The sequence below is a fragment of the Cupressus sempervirens genome, chromosome 2 (assembly GCF_028749045.1).
Source record: "Cupressus sempervirens isolate cs-2001-9-10 chromosome 2, ASM2874904v1, whole genome shotgun sequence".
Lineage (NCBI taxonomy): Eukaryota > Viridiplantae > Streptophyta > Pinopsida > Cupressales > Cupressaceae > Cupressus > Cupressus sempervirens.
Window position 1 is genome coordinate 719245617 of NC_143119.1, and position 19651 is coordinate 719265267.

Below are 19651 nucleotides of genomic sequence, written 5' to 3' on the forward strand. Positions count from 1 at the left end.
AAACATCGTACATAAAGTAAAACAGAAAAGTACACCATACACATGCAAGTATGGGGTAAGTAACCATAGAACGACATATAAATAATCCATCTACTAAACATCATGAAATATCAGCTATCACTAACTATACATACATACATACATACATACATACATACATACATACATACATACATACATACATACATACATATATATATCAATCATCGAAAGGATAGGCATAAACACATGAAATAACTGAAATAACCAAATAACTCATCACATAAATCAACTGAGTATAAAATAACATCTAAACAATTTGGTAACCAAGTAACGATAATCATAAAATATAATAAAAAAATTACCCTAAAAGAATCCAACAATACATCAAAAAAGTAATTTAGGGGTAGGCATTACATCCACTCCCCCTAGACTTGGCTTATTCCTAGAATCCTACAAGAAAGATAAAAACTCTAGCATTCACTGTGTGGGTCCCACTAGACTCTTTCCTCTTGTAGGAGGATAAGACTCCATTGAAAATAACCTCTGCGATCTACCCAAATCTCCAACCGTGGGTTCTGAAGTTGTAGGTCTCTGATTTGAGAACTCTGATTTCCATTAAGGACAATGAGATGACTTGTGTCTGCATTGTCCACATGAAAAACATTCTCCATCAAAACCCCTCTACACTCTAGCTATGCTAGAATGTTGGAAACTATCTCCACTAGCAAAAGACTGAGTACTCTATGATGGTTGGTCATACTGGTTGTGCTTATTACACTGAGAATCCCTAGAATGTGAATCATTGGTACCACTCTGTACTACAAGATAGGATCCTCCTTGATACTGCTGTTGATTGCCTCTTGAAGAATTAGCCTTTCTATTGCTACCTGAACCCTAATTACCTTTGGACCCTAATATTATAGGTGCTCCCACAAAACCACCATGTCCTAGGGTAACGCTCTGCCCTACTAGGATAGCTTGATGTGTTGCATCCTTAAGGGTTTTAGGTTGGAAAACTTTTACACCCCCAATAAGACAGTTGTTCAGACCTCAAATGAAGTGTTGAACCATCAATAGTGAACTCTCACTAGTCCCTACATAAGGCATGAGCTCGTACAACTTCTGTTCATACTTTTCCATAGGCATAGTATATTGTCTCAGCTTGTGAAACTCATCGACCCTTTGTTGGTGTCATTCCTCTAGTAGGAAGCGTTCATAGAAGTTCTCAAAGAATAACTCCCATGTAACGGTGTTCATGTTCACCCCTAGTTTCTTCTCTTTGATGCTCCACCATGTGGCCCTAAAGAGTTCTAGGTGTATACACTAATCTAATATGCTAAGAACACTAATTTAATGAAAACAAAAGCATTCACACATTAAACCACCATAACATATAAGAGAGACTAAGATAAGCCCTCAATTGAGAATATGAACCATTAAGAGGTTCTCTCAATGAATGCCTTTCTTGTTTTCGGGATGAGTCTATTTGCTTAGATTTGGTATGTGTGCTTAAATGCTCAAGATGGCTTCAATGGATGGAGATGGGTAATGGCAAATTGGTAGCTTTGTGAGCTCTTAATTTGGCATTATAAGGGTATGGTTATGGATTTGGCTCTCAAAATAGCATTATGACTTTACTAAAAGGATTGTGATGATATGGCTTGGGAGGGGATTCAATTTATAGGCCAAAGGGTAGAGGGATGGATGGCTTAGATGCAAGGGGAGATGAAAGCTTAAGGAGGGCTAGGATGCACTCAAAGGAGAGCACATGGATTGTACTTGTTTAGCACCAGTGGGAAGGTGACACTTGTTACAAGGAGGATGAGTGTGAGAGGATAGGATAAGGGGTTGGTTAAAGGCTTGATGAGGGAGGTTGAGTATGTAAGAGGGATGTAAGAGTCATGAGTGGGCTTGTAAGAGCATTTAAGGGTTTGTGGGCTTCATCAAGTTTGTGGTTGGGATATTTTGAGGGGAGACTTTGGTTTGGTTTAGGAAAGTCTTAAACTTGTTTAGGAAATGTGACAACATTAGGGGGTGTATTAGGCTTGGGTTTAGGATTAGATTAGGGATGTTAGAGATGTGCAAGTGGATGACATTAATGAGGTTGGGTGAGTTAGTGGCTAAGCTTGGTTAGTATGGGTGGATGGGGTGGATTAGGCTAAATGGAGGATTAGGGATAAGTTAGGGGCTTTTAGATTTGAGGGATTTATTTATCAAATAGATTTATTTAATAAATGGGGATTTTGGAATTAGATAGGAGAATAGGATTTAATTGATAAATGATAGGTTATTTGATTGATCAATTAGGACTATAGATGATTAATTAAATTAATCAGCTAGGGGATGGAAAATGATTAATTAAATAAGAATTTAATTAATGATGCCTTTAGAGATGGCTAAATTAGATTACCAAAGCGGTGTAATCAAATTTAGGTGTCTACACTAGGTGGGTGATGACAAACCTCATTTTGACATTAGAGTCAAATTCCTACATCATAAAACACCTATCTAAAGTAATTAGCCACTCCTCTGCCACATAACATGTACCAACCCCATTGAAGGGTTTGACCTTGTAACTCTATAGGTCCTTCATATGTGTGGCCTTAACTAACCTCTGACTGTTACCATGAAGGTCTCTCCAAGGACTCCTAGACCTATGCCTCTCCTTATTTCCTGCATGATGTGATCCTTCCTTATCAACACCCTTGGGAGGAAGTAGGCGCTTCATAATCACCCTAATCATTTGTCTCAAATCAGTCCTCTCTAAGTCAACATGATCTTCCTGATGGCTCTCTTCCCTATTTTACTCCTAAATAAGACTCTCTACATGAGTTGGAGGAGGACTATCATGCCCACCTCTACCATGACCTCTAGCTCTGCTTGAACTACGACCTGTAACAACCAATCTAGTCTCAGACACCATCTTCCTACAACACCCAAGTAAGGACAACAATAATTCTCACAAGTAAATCAAAGGTATACTATCTTAAAGCACATTCATAAGAAAATATTTTTGAAATCTAGCTCACAAGGTTTCCTTTTTCTATGTTTCAAGAAATCAAGTTAAAGTTTTCAAGTGTTCAAGTTGCAAAAGATACATAACATTGTTTAAGTTTCATTTTTAGTTCAACTAGTTCAAGTGTTTCAAGTTTGTAATAGATACATGTAAAAGTTCAAGTTTTGTTTTAGTTCAACTAGTTAACAACTAGTGGTGTTCCAATATACCCAGAGCTCCCAATGTAGAAACTCGGGCTCTAATACCAGAAGTAATGCCCCACTAGGGAACCCAAAAGAAAATAACCTAAAGTTTCACTAAGTTTTTCAAACATTTTTTTAATAAAGATAATAAACCACAATAGATAAAATATAGTGAAAGCATTAACTCACATACACAACAACCATCATATACAGGTTAAAACTCTTAAGGGTCCCATGACGTTGAATCACATTTAAGCCTAATTAAGTAAGAAAATTGATACACAAGAAATCCACATTAAAGAATAATCATAAGTACAAATCCATTCAAATAATATATAATTACAGGATGCCACTTGACAATAATCAAAATGCACAATCATCAATTGTACAAATCACAGGGTATGAAAGGTTGAAAGAATATACACCAACAATAATATACAACATCTCATAAGATCTTTGATAAAAAAATGTAGTACAAAAGAGAATAACCATCCAAAAAAAATACAAGATTAGAAAGAAAGATTAAATGCATAAGAATCTCTAGCAACGACATCCAACATTTGGATCTCAATGATATAAGAAAATGCACTACCACACGACTTCGTGTAACCTAAATGGTTCACTCCCACTATGTTGAGGAGATAAACTCAAGTTCCATATGGATATCAACAACACAAGTCATAGCCAATATCTAAGTCAAGGAATCACCTAAAAGCAAACTATCTCAAACGGTACCTATAGACGCTTAAAATCATCCCAAATGCTATATTAATTCTTTTAATTTTTTTTGACATCATAATTAATTTATTTTGTCATATTCTTCTACCTATTTAATTAAATTTATTTAATTAAACAGGTTCATTACCTAATGTATTTAAATTTAATTTAAATATTTCCCCTCTAATGTATTAAATTTATTTAATGCATGGTACTCCATAAATCCCCTTTTAAATAAATTCTAATTTATGTAATTCCCTCCACTTTATTAAATTCTCTAATCCTATGATTAAGTTAAATCTTATTTAATTTAATCATAATCCCATCCTAAAACCTAGTCTACACCCATCACTCTCATCCTTCTAAGCCTACCCACTACTTAATCCCACTTATTTACCTTAAACACCTTTCTAAACACTTTTAGCTCCTAAGTGTTTGCTCACACGTGTGAGAAGCTCATGATCTAATAAAGCTTCCACTTCATTTAAACCTCTTACACCTATTACACGTTTGTCCCCCACTACTTCCCCTAAGGTTGCTCACACGTGTGAGCAAACCTTGAGCCTCTCAATCATAAAGGCTTGTTTTGACTTTTGCATGGCTTTGTCCTTTAACCCATGTGTCTTCCTTTTGGTACCCATGTGGATGCCACATGGATGCCACCTCCCCAAGGCGTCTCTCAAACCTATAAATAGAGCCCTTGTCTCAAGCATTTCATCATCTCACTCACTTGCATTGTTATCATGCTAGTTTAGAGTTAGAAGCTTTCTAGTTGTGCTAGTGATTTGGATGTTTGTTACTAACCTTTGGTAGATGTTAGATTTCTTGCATTTATGCTTGCATATTTCATACAGATTCTTGTTACTAGTTTGGTTCTTTGCATTCCATTTCAAATCCTAGAATCCTTTGAGGATTGGATCATTCATAGTCATTTCTTAAAATAATTCTCCACTCATTTTAGCATAGATTCACTCATTTCATTGGCACATCATTTATCAATCAAGGGATTCAATAGTTGTGTTTGGGGAGAGCGCATCTACATCCCTCACACTTAAGCACACCAACAAGGCCTCTTATGGGTGCCCTTGTTGAACTACTTTGAGGTTGTGTGAGAACTCTTTCTTATTGATTGCATTAGTTTTAAAACACAATATTGGTTAGTAGTTTTTTGATTTCGATATGGTTTTATGCATATGCTACTAATGTTTCATTGTTTACACGTGCTCTCGACATGTTAGGTTTTTACACATACATTTTGGCATGCTCGGTGGGTCCTATGTGCCTTTTCCTTATTCAAAGTCGGTAAAAACACTTAGATTTTTCCATAGAAACTGCGCACTATCATCTACGTTAGGACGTAGTGTCATCTGCACAGAACTGCGTCTCCAAAAATTAGCATCTCTACAGTTTGGCATCTTCACTTGTAACATTTTAAAAACCACTTCATACCACAAATGAGCTATTTTATCATCTCTGTCATTTATATAGTCGTTTGCATTATTTACCTATTCTATCATCTGCATTGTGGGTGGTTGAAAACATGCAATATTTGGTATACTGTTGTATGCGTGAATATGTGGCCTCTGCTAACACACACACACTTCAACACGGTCATTGTATGCAGATTCATCCTGAAATGAACATTGGATTTTGGTGAAATATTTAATTTAATAAAATGAGATATGCTCTCATAATTACCTTTTCTATTTAATTAAATAATCTTTAATTAATTAGAGACACTTTTCTTATTTAATTAAATAACTTCATTTAATTAATTAGGAATGGCTTCCCATTTAATTAAATAACTTTGTTTAATTAACTAGAAGTAAGTACTCGATTTAATTAAATAATTTTGTTTAATTAATTAGAAATACCTTTCCCATTTAATTAAATAATTACATTTAATTAATCAAGATAGGCGTATTTATTAAATTAAATAAATTTAATTCCATAGTACATTAGCCTTAGGATATAATTATAATTTAATTAAAGTATAAATACTTAATAATTAAATTATAATTAAATCAAGTAGCTTTAATTCGACTAATATGAGTGTGTATTATAGGAATTAAATAAGAAATATGATGAATGCAGATTAGGGTTTTCTGTATCTGACAATTAAGTCAAGTAGCGAATAGCAGAATGAGAATTGCCTATTAGAATAGGACTTAGAAATTATTAGAAATAGACCAGAATTGGTATAATGGCAATGAGCCAATTTTGGGGTATTACAACTGTCGTCTCCAAAGTTTGCCTAGTCTATCATCTCCATTGTGGGTGGTTGAAAACGTAAAATATTTTGTATACTGTTGTCTCTGAAGCTTGCCTAGTCTGTCATCTACGTTGCGGGTGGTAGTAAAGCTGTAATATTTGTTGTATGTCATCTCTGAAACTTCGTGTTCTGTCGGCTGTGTGTTTTTTCATCTTTGTTCTTTATTGTCTCTGCCTGCATTCTGTCATTTGAGTATAAAATAAAATTTGACTTTTTGTGGATCCATAAGATTGGAGTCATTCTAAGCTTATTTACGTATAGAAAAAATAACAATTAAAATAATTTTTCTCATAGTTAACTTTCATTTTTTGAGATTTTGATGAAGCTAATCAACTTGTTTATTGCAACATTGCAGATGTGAGCATTTTGGAAACACCTAACCAGGTGTTTTTGTAGGTTTCCCTTAATATTTTATTGCTCGTGGGAATGGACTTGAATGCTTAATTATTTGTCTTTGAATGTATGTTGCAATTATTTAGATAAATCAAACACACTCTTGAATGACTAAACTTAAAACAAGCAAATCCAATCTTGAATGCATAATCAATTGAACAAAACATTTTATTTGAATAGATGTTGTCAAAATACACTCTTGAGTGCCTTACGGAATTGACATGCTTTTCATTGGAACGAATGCTTACAAGTCAAAATACACTCTTGAATGCATAAAGGTCAAAGAATAATGTTATGATACACATTTCAATTTGAGTTTAAAAGAACATTGCAATGATTATTTGAATTTGGTGTTTAAAAAAAAACACTCACTCAATCTAGAATGCATAAAGGAATTGACTCTTTCCTTATCAAATTTCTTATGTTGATGATGCTCGATTTTCTTATATTGGTGAACTCTCAATTTTTTATTATGTTGACGACGTTGTCAAGTTGGAAAGAACATTATATGATATAAACATGAGTGTCTTCAAAAGTAGATAGAAAATCTAAGCATCAATTGGCAAAGAACAACTATCTTTTAATCCCAAGACCATTTATGCATTCACTCCTCTCGCACCTTTGGGTGAACTTGAGTGCACAAGAAATAAGTGGCCTTGTTTTACACTTTTTAGGAGGTCTTCTTGGGGATTTCACCACCCCATGGGATGACCTCAACTCTAGCATTTAGATAGAGTATAAATATCAAGAGGTGAATCGAAAGACACCTCTCTTGGAAGCAAGATCTTGTCACTCTTGGCTAAGCCCCAAAGAACTTTATACCTTTGGGAAGTGAAGGTGGAGATTTGGGTTACCGTCTCCTCCTGATTGTGTGGTATTATTTTCTTTCATCTATAGATTTGGGCCTCATGTGCCTTTTGTATATTGAGGACACCCCTAGCCGAGCTTGTATATCCTAGTCAAAACCTTATAGTATTGTTGGTGTGTTTGACGTGCTAAGTTTTCAAAAAATCCCCCAATTTGAAAGGGGACACACCATCTAAAATTTTCTTGTATATATTTCATTTTATGCTTTGCATGGTATGTTTCAGAAAATCCAAAAACATCATAAAAATCCAAAATCCAAAAACATTTCAAAAATAATAAAATAACAAAAAGAAGCTCTTATTTTCCACATCACTTCTTCTATCCATGAAATTCATCACCATCATGCATCTCTTGTATTAATCATTCAAATCATTCCTCAAAATCTTAATCATCTCTAATTATCCGAATTATTTCCTCATCTTCTTAATCATTCAATCAAATCCCTAATCTTCATTCCAATCATGATTCGATATCCACATCAAGATCCAATTCCCTCATTCAATGATTCATCTTCATGATTCTTAATCCAATCCCTTGTCAAATTCATTATTTTCTAATCAATTCCTAATTCAATCCATTTACATCTTCATCCAGAGTCAATCTTTCTAATTTCATCTATTCAAATCTTCTTCTAATTCAAATTTTCATAAAATCTTCTACTTTAGACTTAGGAGCACTATCATAATCCTAGTTATCTTGAATGACACAAATTTTATCAAGGTTATCTCAAACCTTCATCCAATATCAAACCAAATCAAATCCAATTCAAGTCAAATCAAACACAAAAGTCCAAAATTGATCCTAGTCCCAAGTTCATATTTCATCCATCATCAAATCTTTCATCACCCCTCATCTAAGTTCCATGGATAAAAATTGGATTAACCAAATGGTTGAAGATCTTCAAAGGAAATCTGGAGTTATACCTCCCTTTCAACCTACGTATCAAATAAATCCTAAAACTTCATATCCAATTCTAATCCATCTCATGTTCATTATTCTTCGACCTTTGACAAGGAAAATCCACCTCATTATCCTTCAACCACATATGATTTCATTCATAGCCCACACAATTCCTCAAATAGAAATGTCATTGCCAAACAAATTGAGGAACTGAAGAATTATATCTTAAGCCTAGCAAATCAAAAGAAAAAGTCCACCTTCCATGACATATGTCCTCTTCCCCCATGTTTTGAAGACCATAATCCTCATGTCCCATCCAACTCAAATCCTCCATGTAATTCCCCATACTTTGAGCTTAATGTCCAAAAACATCATCCCAATACCCTACCCATGCCTCTACCTTCACACAATCTTAATCCTTCAAAATCAACACCATCCCCACCTTGTAATAGGTTTATGTCACTAGAAACCTTGTCTAAGTACAAAACTCAAAATAAAGTGATCTAGTTACCCAATGTCATACACCCAATTCCATCTGAAGACCTTCCACCAAAGAATTCCATTATGGATTCCTTTTCTTCTCTAGATCTGAGCATTTCTCCATCCCATTATTCTCTTATCCCTCAAGATCCATTTGTCCCTCTTAATCCATCTCAAGATCCCCTTCCTAATCAGGATCAAGATATTCCATGTACTGTGCACATAAATGATTCCATTCCATCTCATGAGTTAACATCCATTGAACCTCCACTTCATGAAGATTCTCCTTCCACTCCATTTGCTAATACTCCTCCATGTCAAGATCAAAATGTTCCATCTCATAATTCCATTCCCTCCACTCCATTATATGATCCTATCCCACTAGATGATCCAATCATTCCTTCCATCCCACTACATGATGCTCTTATAAGTCAAGATCAAAGTACCCCTTCATTTGCATTTCATGATCCCAATCCATCTCAAGATCCTATTATCCCTCATAATCCCCCTTGTGATCCTAACCATCCACATGACCCGATCATACCTATCCAATCCACTCATTAACCCCATATACATGGACTCCAATCTTGTATTGAAAATAATAAGTATCCCATTGAAGAAATACGGTCTCAAGATGTTGGTACACCTTCCACTCCTTCCAAATCTAAAATTCCTCCATCTAAACCTAAATGTTCCCATCATCCATATTCCAAGTCCATTTTGGGCCCTTATATCCATATCCCCGTTCCTTCCTCACTTCCATCCATTTTAGGTTCTTATGTTCCAAAACCAAACCCTTCATCCCTTCCATCCATTTTGGGTCCTTACATACATCCATACATAATATCCAATTCTTCCACTTCATCCCCTCATATACCTATTAAAGATCAACAAAGGCACACATCCTTGAATTCCTTCCAATGTTCACCCTCCATAACTTCATCCACTATATCTCCATACCACTTATCTTCATGGACCCATACCATGGCCAATGGAAGCAAATTGGATGCCAAAGATAAAGTGAATCAAGCCAAAAATCCACAAAAATCCAAGGATCAATATGTCCCCTCTAAAAGACATGTTCAAGAAAAGAAAAATATGACCCAAAAAAAAAATCAAAAGGCCACAAAGGCTAAAAATGAAACATGAAATTTTTTTGTGGATTCTAAAGCTACTTAATGAAGCAATGAATCTCAAAGAAAGATTCAAAAGGGCATCCAACTTTGCTAATCCAAAGGCTTCCCTCATTCATAAATCATCCAAGCTTCCATTTTCCAAATCCATTTTGGGTCCTTATATACCCAAATCCACCATCCTAAATCCATTGTCTCCTTCATCCATTTTGGGTCCTTATATCCCAAAATTCATACTTTCTCCTACATATCCTTTGAAATTTCCTCCTTCCCATCACCCTTCAAGTGTGTGTCAATGATGATCTTTCCACCTCCTTCATCCACTCATTCACACGTCTTCCAACCTAGCATCCATGAACCATGTCTTCCTCCCAACCACTCCACCCCCTTAATCCAAACTTTTTCATAAGTCCTTACCCTTCATTTACCAAACCATTTCACCCTTCTTTTCACTACACTACCAACATCTATAAGAAATTAGTAAAAATTCCTTGAAAATAACAAAGAAAAAGGGAAAAGATATCAAGGGATCCCATCCATGTAACTAGATACTTGAGTCCTCTCTTTGTTTCCTTATCATGTGTCAATTATCTTCCAATTCCACTTATCCATCCATTCTTATTTCCTCTTCCACTTGCATTCTTAACTAGTGGCAAGCTTAATCCATACTATATTACCCTACATATCTTCCATATTTACATATGTTATCCACCATCCTTTCCATCTTTGATCTTGACTATCCTATTCCTTTCATCCATTCATGCCCACTTTTCATATCTATCCATTATCCTACATACTCCCACCATCTTTTCTAATATTTGATCTTGACATTCTATCCATATCTTGCATCCCATAGTCCTTGTCATGTTCATTTCATCCATTTTCCATCCATACTCCTACATACTTCCATCCTTCTTTCATATGCCCTTGGTCTTGGTTATCTCATCCATTTCCTCTATTTCATATTCCACATTTCATCCATATCCTTCATATCATTATCCATATCATATTCATACCCTCCCTCCCATATCCCACATTCATTCCACTTTCATGCCCATGCTCATGATCAATACTAGAGGCACAAAAATAAAATGTTCATATATGCTTTGGAAATACACATGCCTTCACTTCCTCCATGACAATAGCCTTCGCACCATCTTTCCATTTCCACACATCTTTTCCCACCATTTTTCCTTCCATTTTTCCTATCCTTCATATGGGGAATTTTTGATCACTCCTTTGAAACATGGTCATTGGCTCCCCATTGTCCTATACCAAATCCTTTGGTCCCCCATATTATTCCTCCATTCATATATCCCCACCCTTTTCATCCATTTACCATTCCTTGGATCTCCCTTGTCAGTGGTCCCAATCTAGTCATTTTCATCAATTCAATCAATTCATTTCTCCTCTAATCTAATCATGTTCCCTTCTTCTAATCATTTCATACACACCATTTTCCATAATCAATTGCTTCATTTTTCCATCTATTTGCATATACCTTGATCAAATTTCTAGTCTTCCATTAAGCCAACTTTCCTCTAGAGAACTTTTATCACTTGCTCTCTTGCATTCCCCTTCCATTCCAATTTAATTCATCCATTATCTTATCATATCTTATCCAAATTCTTCTATTTATCTCATGACACTGAGCTTCAACCCATTAAACTAAGCTTATCAAACTAGTGATTGCAAACAAAACTTACACAAATTCACATTGAGACTAAATGATTTGAGAACCTTGTTCCTTTCACAGAATTGCCAATGAACAATTGCAAACATTTAAATTCAATTCAATCAAACAATCAATTTTCACCTTATAGGATGAACCCTTCCTACACAAGCTTAACAAATTTCACTATCAGAATCAAGTTCATGGCAATAACTGTGGACTAAATGACTACTTGGTCATAAGGTCTTTTGTTGATTTATCTTTATATATCAACTATAGCCTTCTCAAGTGTGCCTTGATCTTCAATATCTTGGTATCATTTGAATGACTTAACTTGATTACACTTGTCATTTTGCAATATGATCTATTTTCATGATTCTTTAGCACATCTCTATCAGTTTTTGAGTTATTGTTATGCATTGCTCACTGGGGGCAATGGGTTAGCACGCTTTCCACCAAGATCCCTAACAAGACTTTGGGTGTGCCCAGGCCTCTTCAGTGCGTATATGTCATTTGTTCCATTATGACTATGAAACTTACTATCTATGTTCCTAAAGTCTCTAATTTTTTAAAGACTCTAGTCCATGCAAAGGAATCTTGTCATCTATGCTACTATAACATTTGGTGCATAACTCCTTTTGCAATATCAGACTAGGGTGTGCTCTCCCATATGAACACAACTGAATCCCGCGCATTGATGTAGTTAAGCTACATTTAGATTAATCATTATCCAATTCACCCTGCTTCATTCCACTCTTACCAAAAATTCATGCAAGACCTTCTTTTAAGCCTTTTTGTTTCCCTTTTCCTTCCTGTGTCTTTTTTCGAGAAAATGGGGCAAAATATATTTCTTTTCACCCTATTTCCTCGAGGGGGTACCCTCCTCCCCTGTTGTCAATACAACACATCTCCTAGGACTCCTATCTTCTCTGGGGCAACCTATATTTTCTTTTCTTTGATATAATGTTGTCCCAACATCACATCAAAGAGGGGAAAAATGTAGACGCATAAAATTGTCCCAAATGCTATATTAATTCATTTAATATTTCCTTTGACATCATAATTAATTATTTAATAATTAATTATATTTTGTCAAATTATTCTACCTATGTAATTAAATTTATTTAATTAAATAGGTTCATTTCCTAATGTATTTAAATTTAGTTTAAGTATTTCCCCTCTAATGTATTAAATTTATTTAATGTATAGTGCTCTGTAAATCCCCTTTTAAATAAATTCTAATTTATTTAATTCCCTCTGCTTTATTAAATTCTCTAATCCTATGATTAAGTTAAATCTTATTTAATTTAATCCTAATCCCATCCTAAAACCTAGTCTACACCCATCACTCTCATCCTTCTAAGCCTACCCACTACTTAATCCCACATATTTACCTTAAACACCTTTCTAAACACTTTTAGCTCCTAAGTGTTTGCTCACACATGTGTGAAAAGCTCATGATGTAATAAAGCTTCGACTTCATTTACACCTCTTACACCTATTACACCTTTGTCCCCCACTCCTCCCCCCAAGGGTGCTCACACATGTGTGAGCAAACCTTGAGCCTCTCAATCATAAAGGCTTGTTTTAAGTTTTGCATGGCTTTGTCCTTTAACTCGCACCTATGTGGATGCCACATGGATGCCACCTCCCCAAGGCCTCTCTCAAACCTATAAATAGAGCCCTTGTCTCAAGCATTTCATCATCTCTCTCACTTGCATTGTTATCATGCTAGTTTAGAGTTAGAAGCTTTCTAGTTGTGCTAGTGATTTTCATGTTTGTCGCTAACCTTTGGTAGATGTTAAATTTCTTGCATTTATGCTTGTGTCTTTCATATAGATTCTTGTTACCAGTTTGGTTCTTTGTATTCCATTTCACATCCTAGAATCCTTTGAGGATTGGCTCATTCATAGCCATTTCTTGAAGGAATTCTCCACTCATTTTAGCATAGATTCACTCATTTCATTGGCACATCATTTATTAATCAAGAGATTCAATAGTTGTGTTTAGGGGGAACACATCTACATCCCTCACACTTAAGCACACCAACAAGGCCTCTTATGGGTGCCCTTGTTGAGCTACTTTAAGGTTGTATGTGAACTCTTTCTTATTGGTTGCATTAGTTTTAAAACACAATATTGGTTAGTAGTTTCTTGATTTCGATATGGTTTTATGCATATGCTACTAATTTTTCATTTTTTATGCGTGATCCCAATAGGTTAGGTTTTCACACATACAGTACTAAGACACAAGTATCAACTAATCCCAAAGGAAACAAAGACACATAGGAAATCTACTATGCAAGTGGGCAAGTATCATCATATGAGCCAACTCTAAGGTTACCCTAGCAACCACTATGGACTCTGGACCCCCTAGTGTCTTTATGTGGCATCAATATCCTTTCGTACAAACAAGGCACACTAACAAGTCTACTCTAAGGTTATCCTAGCAGTCTTTTAGGAATTTGGACCCCGTAGTGACTTTATGTGGTACCAATATCTTATTAATTCATTTTAAACCCATTTAATGAAATGTTATCACTTATTAAAATAACCTATAATGGGTTACCCGACAACCTCTTTAGGGCCTCAACCTCCATTGCAAGTCACTTCCCAACATGACATAAAAATAACCTACCCTAAGCTCAACAAAACTATAAGGTCACATATGACCATAAATCACACATCCATTTTCAAACAAGCAACTGGAAAGCACTAAAATATCACTAATCAAAATCACAAATTTCACCAATACGATCATCCTAATAGAACTTATCCAAAATCAAGTTCACATAAACCAAATCTATGTCATAACATGACATCACCAAGAACAAATCACATAATCACCTCAATTCCATACAAGCAACCGAGAAGCAATCCAAATATAACTAATCAAAGACTCAAAAGGTTATACTAGAAAAGTCACACCATTTACTTCAGTTCTACACAAGAGATACTGGAAAGCAATAACAACCATCTGAACAAATTCCTCATTGAACACACATGACACATTACCATGTTTGGGTATAAAAGATCATAACCAAAATAAGCCATAACATTATCATAGAACAAAACTCCCAAGCCTCTGGTAATACAACCTAATTGGTCAAAAACTAAGTCAATGCTAACCCAACATCAATAATCCACACATCACATAATGTGCATACAAAAGTAACCTTCATAATTCATTAGATTTTGAAAACACAATAGTTCAATTTTCGCTAAAGGCTTCAAGTTTTCATTTTATTATTTTAGGTATTATAGATTTGCTAAAGTTTTTGAGTCCACACGAGTCTCAACACTCAAAAAATTACAAGTTTTTTAAACATCGTTTTCATAGTTCAAAATACAAGATTCAATATACAAGTAGGGATTCAATTTTCGTTTCCAAGTATATCAGGTTGATAGAGTTTTCAAATTATCAAGAGATGTAATAAATTTTCCTAATAATAGAAATTGTTTACATAATTACATCATCTATTAAAATATGATTTTACTTTAAAAAATCAAATTTTCCCAGTTGAATTACCATTATCATTTTACTTCATTAAAAACATTATTAATAAAGTAATTAATAACATGTTTAATAAACCAAACTAGAATAACCCATTATTGAAATTTAAATATTATTATCAACAATCAGTAATAATAATTATTGTTAATCATAATACTTATTATTTTATTAATAAAATAATATTTTAATATTAATATATTAATAATAAAAAATATCTAAAATTTAATTATATAATAATTATATAAATTTTTTATAATGATACATAGCTTTATTAAGTTAACTTTTATTAAATTAAACTAAATTATAAAATTCAATTTAATAAACTTTAATAAAATAAAATTAAAATAAAACAAAGAGAATGTGATTATGGCCCCAGCCTGCCCAAAATTAATTTTTTTAAATTATATATATTTTAAAAAATAAGCAACAACACTTATGCATTTTTTCAATATATTTAATAATGTAATTATATTATTATATATATATATATATTGATAAATTTTCCAATAGAATCCTGATATAGAAATCCGAACCAACCAGTCAATCTATAAAACAAAATTTGTTTTGTATCTCGATTTTAACAAATCCATATATGAAACCTCAAATTAACAACAAGGGTTTCAATCCCTCCATTTTGAAAACAAAGAGTAATAAAGACACAAACAAGGGTTTTTAGATTCTCAATTCATATATAGAGATTTCCCAATGAAGAACTATAAAATCATATACAAGGGTTTCAACCCAATTGAATTCTGAAAATAGATTCACAAATATGGAGAAGATAGAGAAATCAAATAACGAGCAACTACTACACAAACCCACAATCCTATCTGGATCTGATGCTAAAACAACAAACGCATAAACACACAAGAATCTTCCTTTTCCTTCAAAAACCCTCTTTTCAGAAATTGGCTCCTCCAAACTCATCTATGAAGAAATGAGTTTTGACTTCCTAATAAAGAGCTTTTCCCCCAAATCAGGGCCTTGATAATTCAATCATGCGAAAACTCTTTGTCTTTTATTATTTGTTGTATTTTAATTTTCATGCACACACTTCATGCATTTTAATTAAAATAAACTTTATTAAATTAAAGCTTTATCTCTCTTATTAAATCGTGCGACGTTTTAAATATAATATTTATTAATTTAACTAATAATATCATTTAGAGCTTATTAATTAAAATAAAACTCTTAAAAAATTATTATTAAATTAAATAAATATAAATATGCCAAAATTAGAACTTTAAATCAAATCTTTTAAAATTTAATTCTTTCATTTAATTAATTTCATAATTAATTAAATATAATTAAATATCAAATTTTGTTTATAAAATTTTCATTAAATTATATCATCAAATTATCTTTTAATTTGATTTAATTATAATAGAAAATCTTCACAGACCCACAAAACCAAATAAGACAGCTCAACTAAAGACAAAGACCATAATCAAACTCTAGGGTCAAAATCACAAATTCACATCACTTGATGAATTCAAATGGGTAAACTAACTCAGACACTTGTCCTACTTTCTAGGATAATTGGCTTAGGGTTTGGGATTCAGACTTAAGAATTATCTGTCCACTTATACCATTGGAATACTGTGATAGGGTACGCTCATCCTGGAAATTCAGGGAAGTCGATACCTGGTACTTGCAATCTACATAAAATCGACACATGTATATACACATATATTCTAAACTAAACAGGCAATGGTGGGAAGTGGTGCATTGTGTAGATCCTGACTAGCAGGTGACTACGACTCCCTTCCTTAACCACATAAAAAATGTCATACATAAAGTAAAACATATAGGTACACCATACACATGCAAGTATGGGGTAAGTAACCATAAAACTACATATAAATAAGCCATCTACTAAACATCATGAGATATCAGCTATCACTAACTGAACATATATATATATATATATATTTATATCATCATCATCGAAAGGATAAACATAAACACAAATAACTAAAATAATCAAATAACTCATCACATAAATCAACTGAGTATAAAATAACATCTAAACAATCTAGTAACCAAGTACCAATAATCATAAAACACAATTAGAAAACTAGCCTAAAAGAACCCAAAAATACAACATAAAAGTAAACTAGGGGTAGGCATTACACTTTAACTCTTCTTTACATTTCTTTTTGGCCAAAATCTCTTGTAACAAAATTGTTTTTTCCGAGATGAGATTTGCCAAATCTAACTGTGGCATCTCAACTATTTCATCCAGACAGACTTCAATATCTGGTGAAGTATCGTTTATTGCTTTTCCTCTTCTCGACAAAGGACTACTTCTGCTTGACACTGCTTTGGGAGTTGGTGAGGGAGTTTTACCACTCAGTCGTGCTGGTGCAATAGTGCTCGAGACAATAATGGTTGCACTAGGTTAAGCTTTACTTATCTCTTTATTTTGCTCAATATGAGGTGCTAAAATAGTCTTACTATCTACAATTGTGTTTTTTACCTTGGTTCATGCCTTTGTATCTATGAGCCTTGGTTTCTCAACCTCTGGAGTGTCAGGGGTATTGACATATACTGGTGACATGTTGCCTTGTAGACTCAACACATCTAAACTTTCTCCACTACTGTGATCATCTTTGATGGTTGTAGTTGCAATTTCTTTCTCTGTCTCTATTCCCTTGTTGATAGCCCAATTTTTTTTTTTCCAAAGCAATTCATCCTACTATGCTACAACTTCCATTTTATTTTGTAAAATCAAAAACATTCTATACTTATGAATAAATATGCTCCTATACTTTACCAAAAATGTTTCTTGTTGATCCTAGGATAGATCAAACATAACTCTGACTAAGATTTCAGTCCTCATCTTTTTCTCTTCTACTTTTTCTTGCTGCCATCTTCTTTCCAGTCTATCATATAAGTCTTTGGGTATCTTCTTCTCAATTTCACTAGGAGCTATCTTATGATTAGCAATCATATCTACCATAGCCTCCTCAATTATGGTTCTATCAAAATTATCCAATGCATCATATTTTACAAATCTAAAGTTGGATAATCCTAAAGATCTTCTGAGATATGCACATACCTCTTCAATAGACTTTGTGTGCGCCTTGGGTGGTCCTTTGACCAATCTTCTTCTTAGGTTTAAGGGCACTAGGCTCAGTAGGCTCTACCACTCTCTTCTTTGTAATCTGTTTGACATTAGCAGTTGCCCTAGTTCTTGGCTTAATTGGTGGTGGAGGAGAGAGGAGTGTCACTATTGGCTTCTTAGTTCCTTTAGCCTTCTTACTCAGTGAAGTGACAACAACTAGGGTTTTTCCCTTGTCACCTTCTTCTTCTTCCTCTTCCTCATCACCATTGTCTTATTCTTCATCCTCTCCAAGACCTTGTGTAATCTATAATGCTTCCTTTCCTTTGCCTAGGGTGCCCAGTTTTGCTTCTAGGTCTTCAATCATTCTTTTCCTTTTCTTCTTTTTAGAAAATATATTGATATTCAATGTCACTCTAGCCTTAGCTTCCTCATATTTTCCAAAAGGTTCTTCCTTAGTGTCTATTTCTTCTTTGAATAGTGCAACAATGTTTACACTCACTAAATCACTATCAATTTCATAATCAAAATTTGTAGCCAAGCCTTCCTTGGCTTACTGCTTGTAAAAATGTGTTATCTGTATCTACCATAAAACATATGTCATTGTAATACCTTGTAACCAATTCTTCTAGTATCCTCATCCTCATCTTCATATTTTTCTTGACTTCCTCAAAGTAAGAATCCATGACATTCTCAAAATTTTGTCCTAATTGAGTAATTTATTCATTTATCTGTCTTGTCACTAGTTTGTTCTGTTCCCAAACAACATCACCAACACCAGGAAAATATTTCTCAATATAAAAGAAAATTCATACAATGAGGGATCCAAACCTACACATTGAATTATTTTCTTTTCTGATAGATGACAGATTCTCTACTAATTGCAGTCTTTGTAGCTCGACAAGATCACATTCATGATCATTCATCACTATCTTCTTTGCTTGATCTACTATCATAAACAACACACCATTCAATCTATTTGACTAATAAAATTTGTGAGCTATAAACTTCACAACAAATATAATTATTGTATTAGAAATGTTTGCAATGGATAGACCTTGTCCATTCCACTCGGTACCTATGTTTGCCTCAACTTTTTCTCGACTCATGCATCACATAGTTTTCTTCTATTTTAAGGTTGGATAGATTGTAACTCTGTGAATCATTTTCATTGTGATCTCCATGGGTCCATTTTTTAGCCAATATTTCATATCATGGATTCTTCTTAAAATAATTTTAATCCATTCAATCTTGAAATTCTTTGGAAATTCTAGGGCACGAGTTAACCCTTTCCTTTTAGCAAGTTTAAATTAATACTTCAAGATTCCTTCATTACATAACTTCTCATATGCTTCTCTGATCTCATAGTCTCCAACTTCTCTGATCTGACACATATAATAGTTCCTAACATCATGGATCATAATAACTTTGGGTGATATCAAGGATAAGACACCCATTGA